General features: G+C 40.7%; 1 protein-coding gene and 1 long non-coding RNA gene across 2 annotated transcripts in view; one reads left to right on the forward strand and one right to left on the reverse strand.

Annotated features, from left to right (window-relative positions):
• FRMPD3 (FERM and PDZ domain containing 3) overlaps positions 1-24,413 on the reverse strand; it is a 212,831-nt gene that overhangs the window by 107,336 nt on the left and 81,082 nt on the right. The window lies entirely within an intron of this gene.
• LOC128503580 (uncharacterized) lies at positions 8,206-9,875 on the forward strand. The gene is made up of 3 exons (XR_008355262.1): positions 8,206-8,347; positions 8,887-9,013; positions 9,590-9,875. It is a non-coding gene; the product is annotated as an uncharacterized LOC128503580 (long non-coding RNA).

Below are 24,413 nucleotides of genomic sequence, written 5' to 3' on the forward strand. Positions count from 1 at the left end.
GCCCTATGATCTCTAGGGACCTGCTGAATTTTGAAAGATTGTGTATAGCGATGGGGAGTCTTCACATCTTCTATCCGCTATCTATGCTCTGCTATTGGATGTGCATTGTTCTACTACACCGTTCTTCCTGAGCTTATGGGAGAGGGATTTACACAGACGTTTTGAGGTAACGGAATGGTCAAACGTGTTACAAAATGTACATAAAGGTGCTATATCCAGCAGGATTCAGGAGAATGCATACAAACATGTTTCACGGTGGTACAAAGTGCCATTTGAGTTGCATCATTATCTTCCCCAGGTTTCTCCATTATTATGGAGATGCGGTACAGGAGACAGGACATATATCCACCTATGGATGGGAGTGCGTAAAGATAAACAACATGAAAGCATGGATCCTTCCTGCCACATATCAAGGGTTCGTGCTGGTGGTGGTGGTGTTATGGTGGGGGACATTTTCTTGGCACACTTTGGGACCCTTAGTACAAATTGAGCATCATTTAAACGTGACCTGAGTATTGTTGTTTACCATGTCCATCTCTTTATGACCACAGTGTATCCATCATCTGTTGGCTACTACCAGCAGGACAATGCACATGCCACAAAGCTCACATCATCTCAAATTGGTTTCCTGAACATGAAAATGAGATCACTGTACTCCACAGTTACCAGATCTCAATCTAATAGAGCACCTTTGCAGGGGGGGCAGAGGGGCCCACATCAATTGCACATCGTCTTTTTTTTGCGTGCAGCCGTGATAGGCGCGGAGAAGAGAGAGAGGTGCCGAGCAGTCGCTCAGAAATAAGTTTTCAGCAACCGTCTTGGTCGCACTGCCGGCATTTCATGCTGAGCGCTGGAATATGACATCATATTCCGGTGCTCAGCAGTAAAGCAGCGAGCACTGCGGCAGAGCAGCGAGGCAGAGGCCTTGCGCTCCCAACACAGGACTTCTACAACATTACATTACATTTATTTATAAAGCTCCGGCCGATTCTGCAGCGCTGCTACATTCATTAGAGTAATTTATAAACACATACAATAACACATTCAAAAATAAACTGGTGCAAAGGAGAAGAGGGCCCTGCTCTTGCGAGCTTACAATCGGCGGTTTAGGAGAGTGAAACAATAGGAGAGGACTGCTTGGATGGGGATGAGTTGATCTGGTTGTGATGATGTGTTGAAGCGGTTTGTTCCGATGGCTGTGATTAGGATGATGGTTGGGAGCACTGTAAAGGAATGTTGTACGCTTCCCTGAACAAGTGGGTTTTCAGAGGGAAAGGGAATTCCACAGGAGGGGAGCGGCGCTGGTGAAATCCTGGATACGGGAGTGGGAAGAGGTAATAACAGTAGAAGAAAGCTACAGGTCGTGAGAGGAGCGAAGAGGGCCTGTAGGGGTGTATTTGCATAGGAGCATAGAGATGTAAGGGGGTGCCGAGTTGTTGAGGGTTCTATAGGTCAGGGTTAGAAGTTTACATTTTATTCTGAAGGGTATGGGGAGCCAATTAAGTGATTGGCATAGTGGAGCAGCGGATGAGGAGCGGCGGCAGAGAAAGATTAATCTAGCTGCAGTGTTGAGGATGGATTGAAACGGTGAAAGACGGGAGAGGGAGAGACCGGTTAGTAGGCAGTTTCAATAATCCAGGCAGGCTATCACAAGGGAGTGGATTAGTAACTTGGTAGTATTTTGCGTGAGGAAAGGGCGGATTCGGGAGATGTTTTTCAGGTGGAGGCAGCAGGATTTGGTGAGGGACTGGATGTGAGGGATGAAGGAGAGAGCAGAGTCAAGGGTGACACCAAGGCAGCGAACCTGGTCTGTTGGTTGGATAGTGGAGTTATCAACAGTAATCGAGATGTCAGGAAAAGTGGACATAGCAGATGGCGGGATTATCATGAGTTCGGTTTTAGAGACATTGAGCTTTAGGTAACGGGACGCCATCCATGATGCAATTCCTGACAGACAGTCAGTGAGGTGAGTTAGAAGAGAGGGGGAAAGGTCAGGAGCAGAAATATAGAGTAGAAATATATAGATGACAATCTGCATATAGGTGGTACTGGAATCCAAAGGAAGAAATAAGTTTTAGTGTAGATGGAGAATAGCAGAGGCCCAAGAACTGAGCCTTGAGGAACACCAGTAGACAGCGGTAGGGGAGAGGAGCAAGTTCCAGTAAATGAGACACTAAAAGTACGGTTAGAAAGGTAGGATTTAAGCCATGAAAGAGCCATGTCACGGATGCCATGAGCATGGAGAGTTTGTAGGAGAAGAGGGTGGTCAACTGTGTCAAAGGCTGCTGAGAGGTCCAAGAGAACAACCAGTGAGAATTGGCCTGTCGTTTTAGCTGTGAGGAGGTCATTAGTAATCTTATCAATGCAGTCTCAGCATATATAAAGCTTTACTCACTATAGGATCTGAAAAAAGACTGATAGGGGTTTAAACCCTTTACATCAGAAGAAATGGGCAGACTAGATTGGCTAAATGGTTACGTCATTAAATTCTATGTTTCTGTTGTACAGACTCCTCTGATTTCACTAATTTTGGTGCTGCCATGGCTGCCACATGACCTTCCACTGCTCAGTCATAGAAGCCCCGGTGGAAGTCCCGGGTAGCAGTAGAGTGGCTTATAGGGGGGTATAAGGCATATCTGGAAGGCAGAGCAGCATATAGAGGGTATAAGGCATATCTGGGGGTAGAGTAGCAATCCTTGGGGAAGGTTGGCAAATAAAAGGAAACAAAAACAAAAAATTAGTTTTTATTAAAAAAAAAACAGCTATATGTCACTGTCAAACAACACCCCAATATGTGTTCAGCAACATCTTTTGATTACAGTGATACAACCCATGCATGGGTTTGTCTGGTGTTTGGGAGCTAAAAGGCCACATTTGGAAAGTGGGATTTTTTCCATTTTGGTCAGTCTGTGCCTATGCCCTATCTTTGAAACTGGCCACTCCAAACCATTCATTTTTTTTAGTAGACACACCTTAGGTATTTGACTTATATTTTAACACTTTCTGTGTGAAGATTGTAGGGAAGATACAGCGCTTATTTTAGCACTTGCTCATAATAATAAACTTTTAATAATAATTTTTTTATTTTATTATTTTTGGAACTTTTTTTTACATTTTGCTGAAATTGGATGATTCCCCTAATGGTGACATCGCTGCATAATTATTTTTAAATGTTACCACATTTATTTTTTTTTAGCTATTTTAATATTTTTTCTTATTTTGTTTTATTTTTAAAATATTTTACTAATCACATTGTGACTAGAAAGATGGGCTCCACTGACTTATATGGTTGAATGCAGTACCAGTGCCAGGACATCTGTTAATTTTATAGTAGAGCTACCTCCCTCTCAAGGGGCCATAATGGTGGCTGTCCACAGATTCCCTGTGCAGGGGTTCCCACCGCAGACAAAATTGCCCACCTTTTCATCAAGGAAATCTTTTGCCTTCATGGAATCCCTGCCTCCATATTGTCTGGCAGTGGGGTACAGTTCACTTCCAGATACTGGAAAACATTCTGTCAAGGGTTCCATATACAATAGTCTATTTGTTCAGCATTCCACTCACAGACAAACAGCCAGACTGAATGGACCAACCAAATATTAGAAAAATACCCTAGATGCTACATTTCTCAATTGCAAGACAACTGGGTCCCTCTCCTTCCCACAATCAAGTCTATACGTGCATATGACACATGGGAGGCAGAAAAATGTGTAAACTCCTTCACAGAAGGATTGAATATTCTCCAAATATCGAATAATTGATTTTTTTTTAAAAAAAAAATTGTCAGTGATTTAGCTGTTTTAATCCCTCTTTTATCAACGGGTTTGCCTCTCATTGTCATCTTATCCATCGTTGCGTCAGGAATGCAATTAAAATCTCCCACCATTACAATTGTACCCTTAGCATATTTCTCTATCTTAGCAATTAATTTTTCTAAAAAAGTTACTGAGTTATTATTCTTATAGTTTATTATTAAAGTAAAGAATTCATTCTGTATCATGCACACAATAATTATGTATCTAGCTTCTTGATCAATCTCCTGGAATATAATATCTACATTCATATTGGATATAAACAGCACCGCAACTCCTCTTTTTTTTTTTTATCTGCTAGAGAAGCAGCAACCACCTTAGTTATATTTTTTCCTTTAATATAATTTTCTTTGGTTTTAAGCCAATGTGTTTCTTGGATAAAGCAAATATCATTTTTTTCCTTTTTTATTAACTTCAGTATACCCACTCTTTTATATGGACTGTTTAAACCTTGTGTGTTTAATGCTAGAAAACGTACCATTTCATTTTACAACCAAAAACATATATATAACAAACATACAGTCAGAACATAGATACTCCTAGCATTGACCTTCTAGCATAGAACCACATATCAAATGATGTGGAATACCTCAACGGAAGCAAACTAATAAGATTCGCAGGCAAACGGTATACAGAAAATAAATAAATAAAAAAGTCACGAGTATATTGAAAAGTGAACATAAAATAGCTACACATGTGTTTCCACATGTATAGATATATATGTATGTGTGTGTGTATGTGTATAAGAAAAGAGTGACCACAAACACGCAGTGGCTATGAAGTGAACTAAAATACTAAATACTAAAGTATATGTGTGTCTATTCTTTCATTGTGATTAATTACGCAAAATTTAAATGTGTGAAGTTGTATGTTTCAATATGTGATGTACGATATATGTATTTAAACTGTAAAAACAGTCAATAGTGTATAATCTGTGATATGCAATAGAATTTAAATGTATAAAGAAGAGAGAAAAAAAATCAAGTGTATATAAAGTGAACAGTAAATACTTATATATGTATGACTACATATATGGATATATAATATGTTTATGTATATGTAGAAAAGAAAAGTGAACACAAACTCTAAGTGCCTATAAAGTAAACAAGAATACCCTTTTATGTGTATCTACATGTATAGATTTATATGTGTAAGTGTGTATGTAAATAATACAAATAACATCTAAGACCTCAAATTCCCTTGTTGTGATTGTTACACAGAGTTAAATGTGTGAAGTTATGTGTGTCATTATGTGATATTACAGTATGTGTGTATAAACTATAAAAGCAATAAATAGTGTATGATCTGTGATATATAATAATGTGTGGAGTTATGTGTGTGAATATGTGATATACAGCATGTGTATATAAACTATAGAAGCAATAGACAATGTATAATCTGTGATGTATAATAAAATGTGATTAAATATAAAGTGTATGAAAAAAAAAAGGAAAAACAAATTAATTAACATATGCGTAGTTATATAACTCCCCCGTTACTAAATTCTTTTCATTTAACAATAGTATTTTTGGTTTTCCACCAATCTTGCACTTTTTTAGGGGAGTCCATGGTATGTATTTGTCCTTCTGAAAGTTTTGTAGGGAAGCCTCATGTATAACGTATAATATTCTCTCTGAGTAACTTAGTGATATCTTTGTATTGAGCTCTTTGTTGGCGAGTTCTCCGTGATAAATCTTGATAGAAGGTTAAATTTTTAAATCGGTCGTCTCCTGGTTTATATTGTCTTGATGTTGAATAAATATATTGCCGACTTCTAAAAGTTGTAAATTGGACAATCACATCTCTGGGTACTTCAACTGGAAAAGACTTAGGTTTCTGTATCCTGTATACTTTATCTATCACTTTCTCACATTGTTTTTCTTTCAGGCCCATATCTTGAAATAGGAGTGAAAGCGTTGAAATCAAGTCTTTTGAAGTAATTTTTTTCACCTGATTCTTAGATTTTTACTCCGAAATTTATTTTCAGCCTCTTCTATTTTGCCTTCCAGAAGGGATATTTTATCTTCTAATACTAGTATTTTATCTTTAATTTGGTCTTGTTCAACCTTAATTTCTTCATTCTTCTTTTCTACTCCTGTAAGGCGCTCAGCTATATTTGCTATATCTGTTTTTATATCTAAAAAATTTCTTTTCAATTCTTGTTTTATTTGCTTGAGTTGATGCTCCACACAAGTTTGAATACATGACTGCAGATATTCCTGAGTAATTATTCCCTCTTGTTTTGTGTTTGTTTTCGTTATGTTCTCTTTAATAATAATCTCTTCTGTTTCTTCTAGTGATTCTCCTGCTAACAATAAGGAGCTCTGATCTAATTAATCAGAGGTCTGATCCAGTGTTTTTTTCTTTTGGAGAGCTGGTGAGAAGAGTGCAACCAACTTTTTTTCCTTCTTATTTTCTTGCTCATTCTTTCTTTCTTTTCTTTTTTCCTCTGCTGCTTTCCTTTGAGACAATTTTTTCTTTTTTTTTTCACTCCTCTTCTTCTCTCCCTTCATTTCTTGCTTACTATTCATCTTTTTTTTTACTCTTCTATTTCTTTAGTTTAAAGGATTTTATATATTTGGGAACGTTAACACATCAGCATATAATGTGTAATCATTCAGTTTTATATCTGTATCCAGCGTGGATATTAGTATGATGCTTTAATATCTATGCTTCATTTTTTTTCTCCTTCCCAACTACCTTATTCTTTGTCCTTTCTTTTCTTTTCCTTTTTGAGTCTCCTAAAGGAAATAGCTTAGCTGTTTTTCTCCTGTATTTCTCCTTCCATAAGCCGCCTTTAAAACATTTACACGGAGCCTCTTTTATTTTTTTATTTTTTTTTGTCCCCGTATTAGGACTGCAAACGTATAGTCCGTTTAGGTTCTGTAATTCACTTCATTAGTCATTACTCAAACAGCATTGACAAATTGATGTCTGGCTATCCCCCTCCCTACAGGAAGAGTCATCTCATTCACAGTAGCAGGTAACCGTACAGTGACCTCACCGGTAAAATCTGGCAAGCCGGTCGTCCCGTATCTCTCGCTCCACACGGCAGAATCAGGATCTCCCCAGTCACCTCTCCACAGCGTCCTGCAGGTAGGTTCAGTCAGTTTTTCTCTTTTTTTTTTTTTTCTCTCTTGTTCGGGGGGGGGGTATATGAATATAAGAATACGGGAATTTCACCCGATTATTTGAGCATCAAGCTGTTGATACGGGTCTGTCTTTCATACTTTTTCGTCGGACTCCTACATTATCTGTAGCCGCCGTCTGTATACGCTATCGTTTCCACAGCGGCAGCCTCCGTTTGCCCGCGAACTTTCGCCGCTCTGCCCACCTAGCGTCTCACGTCATCCCGTCTGCGTTTGTAACCCCCAAGCCTCCTTTTTTTAAATGTTCCTAATTTAAAAATCCACTTTTTTTCTTCCTTGAAATGTTTTCTGTGCTATTCCCTCCTTTCCAATTTGGGGGTACAATGCCTATTCCCATGATTAAAAATCGATTAATTGAGAAATTACAAATGAATTTCAGTGTCGCGGGACACTATGTTTAATTGCTAATGTTCCCAAGATGATCCAAAATTCTTTCTTTAAGTGGTCTGATAGTTCTTCCCGCATACTGTGCACCACATGGACATTGTAATAAATAAATTACAAATTTGGTGGTGCAGGTGATGAATTTCTTAATTTCGCATGTAGTCCCTGTCCTATTACTGATAAAACTATTCGTTTTCCTTGGTAGGTAGGTGCACATCTTGCACCTACTGGATGGGAAAAAAAACAATGGGTTTCTTGCCCAGAAAAGTATTTTAATTAATTTGTTTTCTTTGTTGGGAGGACACTGGGGGAAAAGATGTTTTTCAAATTATTTGTTTTTTTTGTATATGATTTGAGGTTCAGGACATGCAAGTGTTTACGCAATATCTTTTTAATGTGGTGAGCTTTGGTATTATGTTACGTCATGAATAAAAAAAACAGAAATCTTTTTTGGGCTTTCCTTTTAGTAGATAACATCTGTCCATTTGTTCCACTTTCTGTTGACTTCTCTCTAATAACTCTATTGGATAGTGTTTCTCCCTAAATTTACTATCTGTGGTGTGTTTAATAAAGTCCCGGTCCTGTGTACAGTTCCTCCTTATTCTCATCATCTGTCCCATGGGGATGTTATCGAACCATGCTGGGTGATGACAGCTTGTGTAATCAATGAGACCATTGGCATCGGTAGGTTTTTTATAATTTCTGGAGCATATCTTGTTGCCTTCTGTGAATAGTTCCACATCCAAGAATTCAACACTTTCCTTTTGTATGTTTGAAGTAAATTTTAGGTTGTATTGGTTCTGGTTGATGTATTCTATAAATTGATGTAATTTATCCAGTGTTCCCCTCCCTATAATTTACACATCACCGATATATCTCTTCCACAATACCAGGTCCAAATGGATTGTTGTGCCATATCTGTTCTGCTTCCCATTCGGCTACGAAAAGGTTTGTGTAACTCGTAGCGAACCTGGTACCCATGGCTGTCCCACATAGTTGAGGGTAAAACTGGTGTTCAAACCAGAAAAAGTTATATTTCAGAATGAAATCAATACATTTCAAAATGAAATCCTGTATTGTGTTAATTTCTATGTCCCTTGTTAGTGTTTTCTTAATTGCTTCAATTCCCTGTTCATGTCTTATTACTGTGTATAAAGATGATACATCCACTTTGGCCCATAGCCAACATTCTGACCACACTATCGAATCTAATAAACTGAGTAGGTGTGTAGTTTCTTTAATATCTTTTACTGTTGGGTACGTATTTTTGTAGGAAGTGGTCCACATAATCTGATGTGCTGTAACGTTAGGGATTTAATCCCACTTATAATTGGTCTACCGAGGGGGTGTTGTTCTGTTCTTATGAATTTTGGGTAAGAAATAAAAAAACTGGAATTCTGGGATGTTCTTCCTTTAAATATAGGAATTCTTGTTTTGTTAAAATCCCCTTCCTAAAACCTTCTTGTAGTTTTGTATGTAAGAGGGTGCTATAATTTTTGGTTGGGTTACCTTCTAATTTTTTGTGTGTTTGTGTCTCCTAGAATGATCATTGCTTCCTGTATGTAATATGTGCGGCTGAGGATAACCGTAGCTCCCCCTTTATCTGCCGGCTTCACTACAAAATCATGTTTCTTCTTAAGATCCTTAAGTGATTTTTGTTCTGCTATGGTAAGATTAAATGATTTTTGTTTGGTTCCTAAAATTTCTAAATCTTTAAGAATCAAATTGGAGAAAACTTCAATGTATTCACTTTTTTCATTGAGTGGATAGAATTTCTATTTTGGTCCTAATGTGGTATGTTGAAATTCGTCCTTTTCGACCTTAGGTTCCTCTTTTCCTTTCTGATTGTGTTGATCTGTTTTTCCAAAAAATCTTTTCACAGTTAGTTTCCTCAGATACTTGTGCGTGTCCATAAAGAGGTCGAATTGACTGGGCTCCTTAGCTGGTGCAAATTTTAATCCCCTTTGTAGTAGTTTTATTTCATTACGATCTAGTTCACAGCCTGAATGATTTACAATCCCTGATGGTTCCGTTTGTCCTTCTAGAGTGCATAGTATCTGTCTCCTTCTCCCTCTCTGTCCTCTGATTCTTTTCGGATTTTTCTTTTTTTCCTGGACTGTGATATAGGGGTACAAACCTGTTCCTGGTTCCAGGGTGCCTGTATATCCACGTTTAATATTTTCTCACCTTCATGTTAATCCGTCTTCAAATGTCACTGCTTAACATCTGCACTTCACTGCACAGCAGGACAATAGGACCGGATGCAACGCGTCCACTAAGAAAGGACTACATCTCTGCAACAAGAGACAGCCCTGCGGAGAAGGAGAAGCCGGTATCTACAAAAGAATGTGGCGTTTCTATGGAGACACGTATAAACAGAATGACGCCAGTCTAGAGCACATATCCAGCCTCCAATACGTCCTCACATATTGTGGAACAATGTAACAATGCTATCTAGTGTACATGTGGAGACGTACTGCAAGTCCTCTGTGTGTTCTGGGAAATAACGTTATACTGCCATCTAGCGTATATGGAAGGAAATACAACGAATTAACATAAAAAGAGTGGAAGAAGTGATCAAAGTACTTTTACCTCCTGAGGAAGCCATTAAAGGCGAAACCCGTTGAGGAATGACTTTATTTCACTTAATCGTTTGACTTTTACAGATTTATATTTTATATATCATAAAATTTATATTATTTTAAAGGGATATTCCCATAATAAATCTATATTTTCAAATATAAGCAGCAATTGTTTATCCTCTGGGGGTGGTTTTCTGGATGGAAGACATTTCTGCACTGTATCACAGCTTTCGGGGGATCGGACCTGAACATCCATGACATTTGGAGGAGAGATCCTGGACACCGTGGGGTTACCCCCCCTCCCTGAGCGCACCTTGCACATAATTTATGTGCATTGGATCCAGTGAGTGCAACCATTTACTACCTTTATTCACAAGCTTTTGTAAACAGTATCACACTATTGTTTGTGCCTTCTCTCTCTCTCTCTTTAGTGACGTTTAATCCTGCTATGAGAGAGGAATGAGAAACACACGCAAATCTTCAGCACTATTGTGAGTACAACTAACGCAATATAATTAACACCATATCATCTGAACAGTCTACACTATTGTTGTTGTTTTGTTTGTTTTTCTTACATGAGCACCCCTATTGAAATTGAACCTATACTATACAACACCTGGAGAGAGGTGTTTTTAAGGCGGCAGCTGTGAGAAAACGAAAAGGAAGTATTTTTAAGAGATTTACTTATTTAGCACACACTATTTTTGGGACACACCAGTTCTCCTCACAATATTTTTGCTTTAGTTCACTAATCGGTGCAATCAGCTGAGCCTCCTTGACTGGACTGAGCCTGTCTAGTTCATCCTGCTCTGCCCTTCAGTCAGTGCATTTACATTGAAGTAATAGGACCGTGTTGCTCTGTACATGATCCTGACTTGTTCCTGGCTTCCTGTGTACCTGATGCTGACTTGTTCCTGGCTTCATGTGTACCTGGGAGGGGGAGGAGGCAGAGTGGTGTATGGGAGGGGGAGGAGGCAGAGTGGTGTATGGGAGGGGGGAGGAGGCAGAGTGGTGTATGGGAGGGGGGAGAAGGCAGAGTGGTGTATGGGAGGGGGAGGAGACAGAGTGGTGTATGGGAGGGGGAGGAGGCAGAGTGGCGTATGGGTGAGTTATAGTGGTGTATGGGGGGTATAATGAATTTCAGGGAGGCAGAATGGCATATCTGGGGGAGTTAGAGTGGTGTATAGGGGAGGTAGAGTGGTGTATGGGGGGTATAATTAATTTCAGAGTGGCATATCTGGGGGAGGCAGAGTGGTGAATCAGGGAGAATTTCAGGGTGGTGCAGGGCATTAATGGGGAGCGGAGTGGCATATCAGGGTGCACAGTGACATATAGGGAGGTATAAGGCATAAAAGGGGGCGAGTGGCATATTGGAAGTTATAAGGCATATCAGGGGGGCATAAGACATATCTGGGGGTAAAAGGTATATCAGGGGGCTCAGTTGGAAATCACTGGCATTTAAGGAGTATAAGGCATATCGGGGGCACAGTGGAATCTCTGGCATATAAAAGGTATAAGGCATATATGGGGCAGAGTGGCAAGCTGGGGGTCAGATGTGCATAACTGGGGGCAGTTTGGTAAATAAAAGAAAATCTAAACAAGGCTTTTTTCTCAGTTTTTATTAAATATGAAAAATAGTTAACATATGAATTAATATTTACTAATAACTTTGTATTAAAACCTAGTTTGAGAAACACTGTGTTTGGGTTCTTGTAGCTTTTATTATTATGTCAGTAAAATAAGAAGGTGAATAGCGAGAGGCCATTGCAATAAAGAGATGAAAGTGTAAATTGTACGTTTTTTATTACATTATTTTAAAGAAATAAAAAATAGCATTTTTATCCGATTAATCGATTAATTGAAAAAATAATCGACCAACTAATCGATTATTAAAATAATCGTTAGTTGCAGCCCTACAATATAGTATAGAGAACAAACACCCAGAGCAACATACAGTGACTCTTTGAACGGGCACTGTGTGAACATAGGAGTGAGTTTAAATAAGGAACACGGGCGGGAAAACGGACTGTGGACCAATGGGAGGACCAAGACGTGACGTCTTCGCGACCATCGCCATAGAACGGCGTCGGTGCAATAAACAGAAATGTAAACAAGTGCTAAACCAGCGAGTACCGCGGGTCTAGCACCCACCAACAGAGGTAGAGCGTCGCAAGCGTGCCGCAGCACCTCGCTTATGACTCTGCGAGTACTGCCGGCACGCCGCGGCAGCTCTCGGCCCCTCCGTGTACGTCACTCGGAGAGGGTGCGCGTGCGTCATAGCGAGCGAGCCACCCACCCGCGGCCGACCAACGTGGGACCGCGGCGGAACCAGTAAGCTCAACAGTTCATAAGGTTGAAAAAAGCCCTAAGTCCATCAAGTTCAACCCGTCTACCTAACCTTCCTATTCTTGATCCAAGAGAAGGGAAAAAAACCCTAATTAAGCTACTTTGAATTCTGCCATCAGGGAAAAAAGTTCCTTCTTAGTAGTACTACCACAAACTTTAACAAAAGCTGTGGTAGAATTTGTGCATGGAAAGTGTTAAAACATCATTATTTGAAATACCTTGGGGTGCCTGGTTTTCAAAAATATACAGTTTCGTGAGAATAAATTGAATTGGCCGGCTTCAAAGATGTCCCTAGCAAAACGCTACTTGTACTTATTGCCCTATAACTTTCAATAAAATATTGAGTGTTTCTAAACTCAGGACAAATATTATAATTATTTTGCAGGTTATAAATTATAAAATTTGTTTTATTTAGATTCTGTAAATGAGCTAAATATGTGTCAAATAAGTGTCATAAAACTTGTAAAACATTTTCACTATATTTTATTTATAGTAAATTAGAAGATATGATCCAAAATAATGAAATCAAAAGACGTCCTGGAAAAAAAAAAACAATATATATTGAGTGGGTACAGTAAATGAGAAAGCAGAACATTACAGTTAAACATGGGCATCGTAGAAATGGTAAAAAAGCCTTGGTCACAAAAGGGTACAAAAAACGAAAAAATCAGCCCAGCAAAAGGGATTAAAGTTGTTGCTAACCGAACTCTCAATGAAATGTCATCTAAAGTTTAATTTAGTTTGAAAATATATAAAATTCTCTACAAAACAAATCTTAGATAAAACCTCTGGAAAAGAAGGTAGCATTAGCAGAACATCATCTGCATATAAAGTGATCTTAAATGAACAGGATTTTATTATTATTCCCTTCACAAAAAAATAATTTCTTAAGGAGGCAGCATATATACACACATATATACACACAGTAATATAGTATATTACCAAAGAGGCCAAAAGCGTCTAAGGCATCCGACAGAAAGCACCAGTTTACTCTGTCAAAAGCCTTTTCAGCTTCCAAGGTTGACAGAATTCTTTTATCGTGTACTTCTGCATGAAGATCAGAAACTTTGCGTGTATCATCTTCATAAAGCCGGCCTGATCAGTATGTATCAAGCTCATGATTGCAACACCACATCAATTGGGATGTCTCCAGTCAAATTTCTGTAACATAATTGTTTAAATTATACTCTTGCTAAGTGCCTGGTATTAAAGTTACTGGTTTACCACGTTCCTGGACCCTTTTGTGGGTACTTTTTTTTTTTAAACAGTAGCTACTACATAATATAATTCAACTATTTGTAGGTGTCATGAACGGTGAAAAATGCAATTTTATTGTTTAACCGTTGAATTGCTGCACCTTTTAACTCAAGTTGCTTGTAATGGGCAGAATAGTGTTTTGCTGAGAAATACAATTGTACTGAATGCCACATTAAAATCTCCACAAATCATCAAGTAGCCTTGTTTAATGTTAGACATTTTGCCCTAAATATTCATAGGAATTTAATTGGAGAAGAAGTTAACTAATATGTAAATCATGATCATCAATAGTACAAATCAATATTCATAATCTACCTTGATGGTCTAGGACTTCCTTATGCACAGTGACAACTAGATCTTTAATGAATACAACAGATACTTTGTATCTTGAATATGGAATTCAATTCTGGGCACCTTTTCTTAAAAAATACACTATGGAACCAGAGAAAGTTCAGAAAAGGGAGACACAATTAATAAGGGGAATGGAAGTTTTAGTTATCAAAAAAGGCTAGAAAAGTTATATTTGTACATTTTAGAGAAACGACATCTTGGAGGGGATGTGATAATGTTATATAAATATGTATAGTGCCCACACAAAGGGCTCTTTAAAGACCTGTTCATTAATAGAACATTACAAAGGACAAGAGGTCACCCACTAAGACTTGAAGAAAGGATATTTATTTTACGACAGCAGAGGGGATTTTTTACATTACGGGCAATAAAAGTATGGAGTGAGTATATAAAATGTTTTTGCTTTTAGCTACGCAGCATTTATACAAGTGCAGCATTTTCTAAGTGTACTGCAAAGTAACTCTGAGGTAATCTAGAGGTGGCATGAAGGTGATTTGGTGGTGATCTTAAGCAACTACACAAAATTCAGCTGTAGTAATAGGAAGTTGCAGGGTTTGTTGAAGTGCAATGTTTTGCTTTTTTCTAGAGCAACATTGAGGCGTATATACCGTATTTGCTCGATTATAACACAAGGTTTTTTTCCGGGGCAAATGCTCTGAAAAATACCCCTCGTCTTATAATCGGGGTCGTCTTATGATCAGACCTCAACTAGGTCTGACTATGAGACTAAGATCCAGATCCCCCGCAGCGATGCAGGGGACCTGGATCCTCCTGTCCCCCCCCACTTACCGGCACGTCTGAGTCCCCGGTGCTTAGTGATCTCTGACGGCCGGAGAAGGTCTGCTCGATGGACGCAGACAACCCCCACTGCTAACCGCACCTCCTCCCGGCTGCAGCGGGAAGTTGTGTACGCAAAGAGCTCTACACGCTGCCCGGACTACGCACCGGGGACTCAGAAGCTCCGGTAAGTTTGGAGGAGGGAGGGAGAGGGAGTGTTAAATGGGGGGGTATAAGGCATTTCTGGAGGCAGAGTGCTCTGTGAAATGCCTTTTAACCCCCTTAATGCCACTCTGCCTCCAGAAATGCCTTTTAACCCTCTGTATGCCACTCTGCCTCCTGAAATGCCTTATACCTCCCTATATGCCACTCTGCCCCATAATATGCCTTTTAACCCCCTAAATGCCTGTCATAAATCAAGTACTTACCCCCGCCATCGTTCCCACGCTGACGTCTCTGCTCCTTCCCGGCTTACTGACACAGCAGCAAGCAGGGCCTCTCCAGCTACACTCCCACGCAGCTGCAGCCGGAGGTTAACAGGAGGGAGGGGGCGCTCGCTCCGTTGCCAGGGAGACGCGTCTCTCTCTAGCTGCCGGCAGAATCAAGTGAAACGTAGGACACGCTCCACCGTTGCCATAGCAACACGTTTCAAATGCTGACATCAGTTTGGCGTCCATTTGAACGTATTTAGACGCTTCAGTCCCAGTCAGTAGTAACTGAAGTATCAGTTGAAGTTAGATTCCTATACTGAAGCGTTCTCTGTGTTTTGACCCTTTGTGTACCAGACCCTATTCTCACTTACCGACCATTGACAATTTGCTGCCTGCCTTTAACCCTTGCTTGTTTTTCGACTCTGCCTCCGCTCGTGCCCTATTGTACCTCGCCTGGATTTTTGTCCTGTGTGGATTGGTGTTTTTTGCGATTAGGAACCTTTCGCTTACCAGCTCGCATACGGATCGTGACAATGCCAGAGTGGCATATAGGGGTATAAGGCATTTCTGGAGGCAGAGTGGCACATAGGGGGTCAAAAGGCATATCATGGGGCACAGTGGCATTTAGAGTGTTAAAAGCCATATCATGGGGCACAGTGGCATATAGGGGGTATAAGGTATTTCTGGGGCAGAGTGGCAAGCCGGGGGGCAGATGTGTATAACTGGGAGGGGGGGCAGGTTGAAAAAAAAGGAAATAAAAACAAAATATTTTTCTCAATCATAGCTTTTATTAAAAAAAAATTGTTTACGTAGTTTACATAAATTAACATTTACTGGTAAAACTTTTTTCCTATAGGGTCTTCTTATATTCAGGCTTTTTCTTTTTTTCATAAATTAACATTCAGATTTTGGGGGGTCGTCTTATAATCAGGGTCATCTAATAATCGAGCAAATATTCTTTGTTTCACTTGTTTAAAAACAATAGTCTCATCTTTGGAACCACACTTTACAAACCAACCTTTTGGTACCCTTTTCCCCTAATTTTTACATATAATACAAAAAAAGAGCTTGGTGGTCGATAAGAACCATTTGGCTCATCTCACCTGCCTATTTTTAATTTCTGTAAAAAAATCACACCTTCTTGGTTATTGATCTAGTCTTATATTTAACATAGCTGTATTAAACCACCTACATATGCTAGAATTCTGTTCACTGATCTAGCACCATCTCAGCAAATAAAAAGTCCTTTCTACCCTTTAGTAGGGTCTAAATCAATTCACACTTACTAAAATGTGAGTTGTTGACAAGGACATGCAAATGACTCACCTGAAATGCTTAAAATTTTCAAACACCAGCAATATTAAACATAATAAGAAACATGGTACCCCTATGGGAGGCATATTTAGAAAGTATTCCCCCTACTTGATTTAATTACCCCACATCACTCACAAGGTAGGGGAAGAAGGGGGTGCTCGGATCCCTTGTTAGGTTTAATATTAAACTTTGTTAAATGTGTGTTCAAGTTTGTTTCTGCAAACTCACAAACTTAGCCAACTAGCAAGTACTTGTACCAAAGTGAATAGACCAACATGACCTCTGGTCCTAACATTTCCTCTTTTTTTACACATATACGTTAAGTGTTATCACATCACCTCTCTCTCGACTCTTCAAAGCTGCTCAGGTTGAAATACTTTAACTTGTACAATTTTGTCCTGCAAGCATTTAGTACCCTACCTCATATTCTCTTCAGGATACCTATATATTTCTACAAAAAGGGTCTCCAGACGTGTATACTGCTCTAGATGAGGTCTGACCAGGAAAGCGCTGTTATGCTTCTGTGCCTCTCTATATGCATATGTACACACACACACTCACTCTTAACTGGAGACTGACTGGACACAATTTAAGCTGCTACACTACTACTTTGAAGTCATGTTATGTGATGTCACTGACCTGTCCTCAGTTGTCTGGCCCAAGTCAGACTGGATCTCTTTGAAGAACTGGGCCTGGCATGGGAGGCTGGCCAGATATCGAATAAGATCCTTTCTTGAAAATATTTGCTCTGCATTTTACTACCCTCTTTTTTTTTAACTCAGAATATCAAAGAGACGGGGCTATGAACTGTGCTAGATGACATCTGAATGAGATCTGTAATGAGGCATTACCTCTTTCTGATACTAATCCCTTTTAACAATTTTTACCCAGACACTTTTTTACATTTATCAACATTAAACTGCAGCTGCCACCCTCTTGTACACGCTTCTAATTTGAATAATTAGCCAATTAGTCCTCAAAAAGACATACCTTAACTTCAAGAATTATTCATTTAAAAAATTTCCCCAGTGTGCACATAACACCTGCTTTTATGTAGTTAATGACATCTTCCCCGTTACCTCCCCCCCCCAAAGCTATACAGTAATTGCCCGTTTTCCAATTTTTGGAATTAATCCTGGATAACATTTTTTGGTTCAAATTCTAAAGCTCTTTTTTGGGTTTATCCCATTGATTTATCTGTTTTAACTTTGGAGAGTTAAATAGAATTTCTATCTCTGTAAATATATACCGTATTTGCTCGATTATAAGACGAGGTTTTTTTCAGAGCAAATGCTCTGAAAAATACCCCTCGTCTTCTAATGAGAGAGAGAGAGAGAGAGAGAGAGAGAGAGAGAGAGAGTGTGTGTGTGTGTTAGTTAAATGGGGGTATAGGGTGTGTGTGTTAGTTAAATGGGGGTATAGGGTGTGTGTGTGTTAAATGGGGGCATAGGGCATTTCTGGAGTGGCGTTAAGGGGGCATTTAATAGAGCACTCTGCCTCCTGAAATGCCTTATACCTCCCTGTATGCCACTCTGTCCCATAATATGCCTTTTAACCCCCTAAATGGCAGAGTGGCATATAGGGGTATAAGGCATTTCTGGAGGCAGAGTGCTCTATACAATGCCTTTTAACTCCCTTAATGCCACTCTGCCTCCTGAAATGCCTTATACCTCCCTATATGCCACTCTGCCCCATAATATGCATTTTAACCCCCTAAATGCCAGAATGGGATATAGGGGTATAAGGCATTTCTGGAGGCAGAGTGGCACATAGGGGGTCAAAAGGCATACCATGGGGCACAGTGGCATATAGAGGGTTAAAAGGCATATCATGGGCCACAGTGCCATATTGGAGTGGCAAGCCTGGGGGCAGATGTGCGTAACTGGGGGACAGGTTGGAAAATACAAAAAATCTTTTTCTCAATCATAGCTTTTATTAAAAAAAATAGTTTACATGAATTAACATTTACTGGTAAAACTTTTTTCCTTTGGGGTCGTCTTATATTCAGGCTTTTTCTTTTTTTCCTAAGTTAATATTCAGATTTTGGGGGGTCGTCTTATAATCAGGGTCGTCTTATAATCGAGCAAATACGGTATTTTACATGTCTCACTATTTCTTGATTGTAATTGGTGGTCCCTTCCCAACTTCTCCTCTTAAAAAGAAAATCATAGAGGTGATCTGTGAGGACTATTCTGAATTACATGCATCACATATTTTGTCTGAGGTGTCAGTTGAGTTAAGGGTTAACTTAATCTTGTCTGATAACAGTCATAAGACAACTCATATATTCTCTCCAAGTTGTTTGGGGGCACTGGTGCCCGCAGCTTTTACATTTTGTGCCTGTTTAAAAAATTGCAAAGTTAACTCATTTATTTTAGTACCCTATGGTAGGCACTATATACATTTTTTGCATAATGCCTCTACTGCATATGTGCATCACTCAGGCGCACACTCTGGTCACAATTCTTGCAACTTTGCTGCTGGTATATTAGACCTTTTTAAATTAGGATCCGATTAACAAGGAATGTTTTCTCCTTGCACTTCTCCTTTGAATGAAAATACCTAACACATTAAAATCAGAACCAGTTCACGACCAGGATGAATTTCTCATTCACAAGAATGGAATATCAATGCTTCTATCCAACCACCAGTATTTTGTGGATTTGAATGGTTATGGCTATGTTCATAGAGAATGCAGGAATAATACCATACAGCCAACTGTCCTGCTTTGCACAGGACAGTCCCAACTTTGGACAGCACAGTGCCACTATATTCTGCTACTGGACAGAGTTAGAGCTTTGTGATACAGCAGGATTAAAGACTCCGGGAGGGCCACTACCCACATTTTCTTCTGAAGCCAGAGAAACAGAACATTGTGTTACATTGTAGCTGCAAACATGCCACACATTCCAACCCTGAATTTAACCCTTTGATTGCCTTCCAAACCATTAGAGGTCACAATGAGGCCCAGAGACAAGTGAGGGGGCTGAACTAGGGAAGAAGTCACAAAAGTTAGTGCTGCGCCACAGAATACAGTGGACCATACAGCAGTCTGTGGATCGAGCAGTCAACTAAGTCTGCCCAGGAGTCTTCATCTTCTGAAATGGAGTCTGGTTCTGCTACTACCACACCTTGTCATACCTGTGGTAAAAGCAGACAGAAATCAGAGCTCATGGTCAGCGTACAGTGCTTAAGAAGATACCAAATGTAAGGATTTGTCCCTGACAAGTATTAACAGTCTTTTTTACACAGGAAGCTCTTGTTTGTTGTGAGGATATCTGGGATGCTTAAGTATGAGAGATATGGCATCCTTTGCTGGACATTCTTCTCTTTCTTGAGACTAGGGGAAACCGTTTGAGGTCTGATGAGGCATAAACTAACAATGATTCTGCCCCCCACAATACAAGCAAATATTCTGTTTTTTCCATCTGCCCCATTTATCTGTGGAGAGAGGGCCTCTGGGCCAGTTTATGTGTGGCTGTAAAGGTGCCAACACAGGTAGTGGATGTAGCTGTAGCCCTAGGTTCTTGGCAGACCTGACAGCGTTTTTTTGTGGCTGCTGGACTCTCGTGCTGTGCAGAGTTTCTCCCTGCAGACTCCAGTGTGGCTGGACCATTCTGTCATGACTGCGGGTCCAAATCTGATAGTAGTCTCTGTGTCGGGACAGGTTCAGGCTCAGAACCCTGCATTCGACAGGTCAGTATAGAAGTACTTGATTGCAAAAGGGAGTCTGAAAAAGCTTTAGGTTTCTGTCTAAGCCCATCTCAAGAATCAGGAATGGGAGACGGCGGCAGACTGATGGGAAAGTCTAAAGCCACGGATCAAAACCAGGAAACACACCACTCATGCAAACTCACAGTAGGGCCAGGAAGTTCAATATTCCAGCCAGGGGGCCTGGGAGCAACCCTGGCTATATAGGTCCTAAACATGCCACGGATCCTGACACACACTTGACAGAGACATGGGGAAGACAGGAATCCCAACAACCACAGAGCCTCCTGTGGCGAGACTAATGGGTGCATAGTCTGTCATGCTCAGGGTCATTGGTTCAAGTCCAGTGGTTCCTCACAGATAGAGATAACAAAATTAGGTATTATACAAAAAACAAACCAGTATACAATATTACTTCAATATTACCGTATTTGCTCGATTATAAGACGAGGTTTTTTTCAGAGCAAATGCTCTGAAAAATACCCCTCGTCTTATAATCGGGGTCTTCTTATAATCAGACCTCAAAGTTTGACTATGTGACGACTAAGATCCAGATCCCCCGCAGCTGCAGGGGATCTGGATCCTCCTGTCTCAACCCCCCGCCCCACTTACCAGTACTTCAGAGTCCCCGGTGTGCAGCTGTCATGTAGCTGGGGCAGCGTGTAGACTCACGCTGCAGCCGGAAGGAGGCGTGGCTAGCAGCGCAGACATTCCCCGGCTGTCAAAGATCAGAGTTCCCCGCCGGGGCGGGGAACTCTGATCTCTGACAGCCAGGGAATGTCTGCACGATGCACGCAGACAACCCCCGCTGCCAGCTACATGACAGGAGACTCAGAAGTACCGGTAAGTGGGGCGGGGGGAGTGTTAAATGGGGGGCATAAGGCAAAAATGCCTTTTTAACCCTCTATACGCCACTCTGCCTCCTGAAATGCCTTAAACCTCCCTATATGCCACTCTTCCCCATAATATGCCTTTTAACCCTCTAAGTGCCAGAGTGGCATATAGGGTTAAAAGGCATATCATGGGGCACAGTGGCATATAGGGTTAAAAGGCATATCATGGGACACTGTGGCATTTAGAGGGTTAAAAGGCATATCATGGGGCACAGTGGCATATAGGGGGTATAAGGCATTTCTGGGGCAGATGTGCATAACTGGGGGGAAGGTTGGAAAATAGAAGGAAATAAAACCAAAATATTTTTCTCAATCATAGCTTTTATTAAAAAAATAGTTTAAATGAATTAACATTTACTGGCAAAACTTTTTTCCTATAGGGTCGTCTTATATTCAGGCTTTTTCTTTTTTTCCTAAATTAATATTAAGATTTGGGGGTTCGTTTTATAATCAGGGTTGTCTTATAATCGAGCACATCTCGTTTTAGCAACCCTGTTTTTCCCGGGCATTATTAACAGGGTACACTACAAAAGCCTTCACAGCTTTTTACAATTGACAATGCCCAATGCCTCCCTAGAAGTAATGCAAAATATGACAGGCTGTTTAATATTAGACCCTTCATAACCTTCCAGTCAAAAAGGTTCTCAGATGTATATAACCACTTCAAGCAGTATATTCCATCAAAAATGTCACAGGTAAAGTTCTATAAATGATGTGAAAGCAGTCGAGGCTACACCCTGTATTTGCGCATATATCAGGGAAAAGATTAACAACTGAATCCTCCAGGCTGCCCTGACTCTATAGGCACAAATGGCAAAATAGTTTTAGATTTAATTTTGCCCTTACTAAACAGGGCTGGATTAACATTGGGGCATTACAATAGATCACCTGTCTAATACTGTGTAGGTCACCATTTGCCACCAAAACAGCCCTTACTCGTCGAGGCATGGACTCCACTAGAACTCTGAAGGTGCGCTGTGGTATCTGGCACCAAGATATTAGTAGCAGATCCCTTAAGTTGCAAGGTGAGGCCTCTGTGGATGCATCCTGGTGCCATGTGTTCTCCAGGTAAGCAACGCACAAGCATCCAGTTATCCACTTGATGTAAAAGAAAACATGATTCATCAGACCAGGCCACTCTCTTCCATTGCTCCATAGTCCAGTTCTTATTCTCACCTGCCCATTGTAGGTGCTTTCAGGAGTGGACAGGAGTCAGCATGGGCACCCTGACTTGTCTGCGGCTATACAGCCCCATGTTATGCACTGTGTGTTCTGTCACCTGAACCAGCATTACCTTTTTCAGCAATCTGAGCTACAGTAGGGGGCAAGACTTCGCCCGCCCCATGTGCATCAATCTGCCTTAGGTGCCCTTGACCCTGTCGCCGGTTCACGGCTTTTCCTTCCTTGGACCACTTTTGATAAGTAGTGACCGCTCCAGACTGGGAACACCCCACAAGAGCTGCAGTCTTGGAGACTCGTCGTCTAGCCATCACAATTTGGCCCTTCTCAAAGTTGCTCAGATCCTTACGCCCATATTTAGCGCTTTGAGGATTAAACTTTGAGGATGAAATGTTCACTTGCTGCTTAATATATCCCACCCACTGACAGGTGACATGATAACATGATTATCAAAGTTATTCACTTCACCTCTCAGTGGTCATGTTATGGCTTAATTGGTGTAAGCACAGCAACAACAAAAAAAATCACATTGATACCTGTGATGGGCTGGTTATGATTTGTGTGTCACGCCGCATCCAGGCTGCGGAGCTGCATATCTCCCAGTCTCGCTAGAGTTCCCCTTTGCAGTAATCCATTCCTGGATTTCCATATGCTCTATCCTGTACTTCTGATTCCTTGATTCTAGTTCTGCTCTTTGCTTCAGCTTTGTCTGCACCACCCGTTATGTTGGTCTGAGTCAGCAGTCTAAAGGTATGTCCTTCTCCGTTCCGTGTTTGCATTCAATGTTTAGTTTCAGTTTATTAGTACTTCAGTAGGCAGGGTTTAGTGTTAAGACCCACCGAATATTGGAGTACCTTGGCGTAGTGGCGGGCTAAGCATACTATGGCCATAAGATGTGACTAAATCTCCAATTGTTATCATATAGCCCTAGGCGAGTCCTGTATTTGTGTGTAGCTTGTCCCTGCAACCTGTATTCCTCATTCTACAACCTGCTTCTACTCCCCTAGCTCTGTCCTGCCCTTTCTGTTCTTAGCTCCAGATATCTCTATATCTTGTTATCTGTACTGAATACCTCCTGGTATGCGGCCACACAATCCTGATGGCCCAACACACAGGGAAGTGTGGTTACTCAGCATCTGTTCCTGTGTCTCCGCTCTTGCACAGTGACTCCTGCAATATCATCGGGCGCTCTGGGTCGTTAGTCATCTCTATGGACCCAGTATGTGACATTGTGGCTGTATAGCACAAATAACACAAAAAGTGTATGCATATGTGGTATTTCTGTAATATTGGGATGCATGTAAATACATTTTGGTGTATTTCTCCGCACTAAACTGCAAGGAACCCTAAGGAACACACAAATATTTGTGAAAGAGGCGGACAGAATCAATACTAAGTTACATTTTTGGCAGAAATCTGTGGCAAGTGTCCAGATGCTCCTAGGAAAATACCCTGGGTTGTCTGTTTACCAAAATTATTCATTTTTGTGAATATTTTATAGATACTTTGTTCACTATTAATGTTAGAAATCTAGTATACTACAGTAAATGTAAAACATTTACAACTAGGGCTGCAACTAACGATTATTTTAATAATCGATTAGTTGGCCGATTATTTTTTCGATTAATCGATTAATCGGATAAAAAAAATGAATGTAAATTTTTCATTTATTTAAAATAATTTACTAAACAAATGATGTTAAATACAAACAGCAGAATAAAAAACTTTGATAATACATTTCTTGTCTTTATTTCCCAACCAGCCCCCCAATATATGCACATTTGAGCCCAGGCTTGCTACGCTGCCTCCCAGACATGCCATGCTGCCCCCCCACATATGCCACGCTGCCTACCACAGCACTCCACGCTGCCTCCCACATATACCACACCACGCTGCCTCCCACATCTGCCACTCCACGCTGCCTCCCACATATGCCACTCCACGCTGCCTCCCACATCTGCCACTCCACGCTGCCTCCCACATCTGCCACTCCACGCTGCCTCCCACATCTGCCACTCCACGCTGCCTCCCACATCTGCCACTCCACTCTACCCCCCACATGCCACTGTGCCTGATACGCCTTATACCCCCTGAAACACCACTCCATCCTCCCCAGACATGCCACCCTGCCCTCCCCACATATGCCACTCCACGCTGCCTCCCACATCTGCCACTCCACGCTGCCTCCCACATCTGCCACTCCACGCTGCCTCCCACATCTGCCACT

Source organism: Spea bombifrons, chromosome 8, assembly GCF_027358695.1.
Source record: "Spea bombifrons isolate aSpeBom1 chromosome 8, aSpeBom1.2.pri, whole genome shotgun sequence".
NCBI classification, from domain to species: Eukaryota; Metazoa; Chordata; class Amphibia; order Anura; family Pelobatidae; genus Spea; species Spea bombifrons.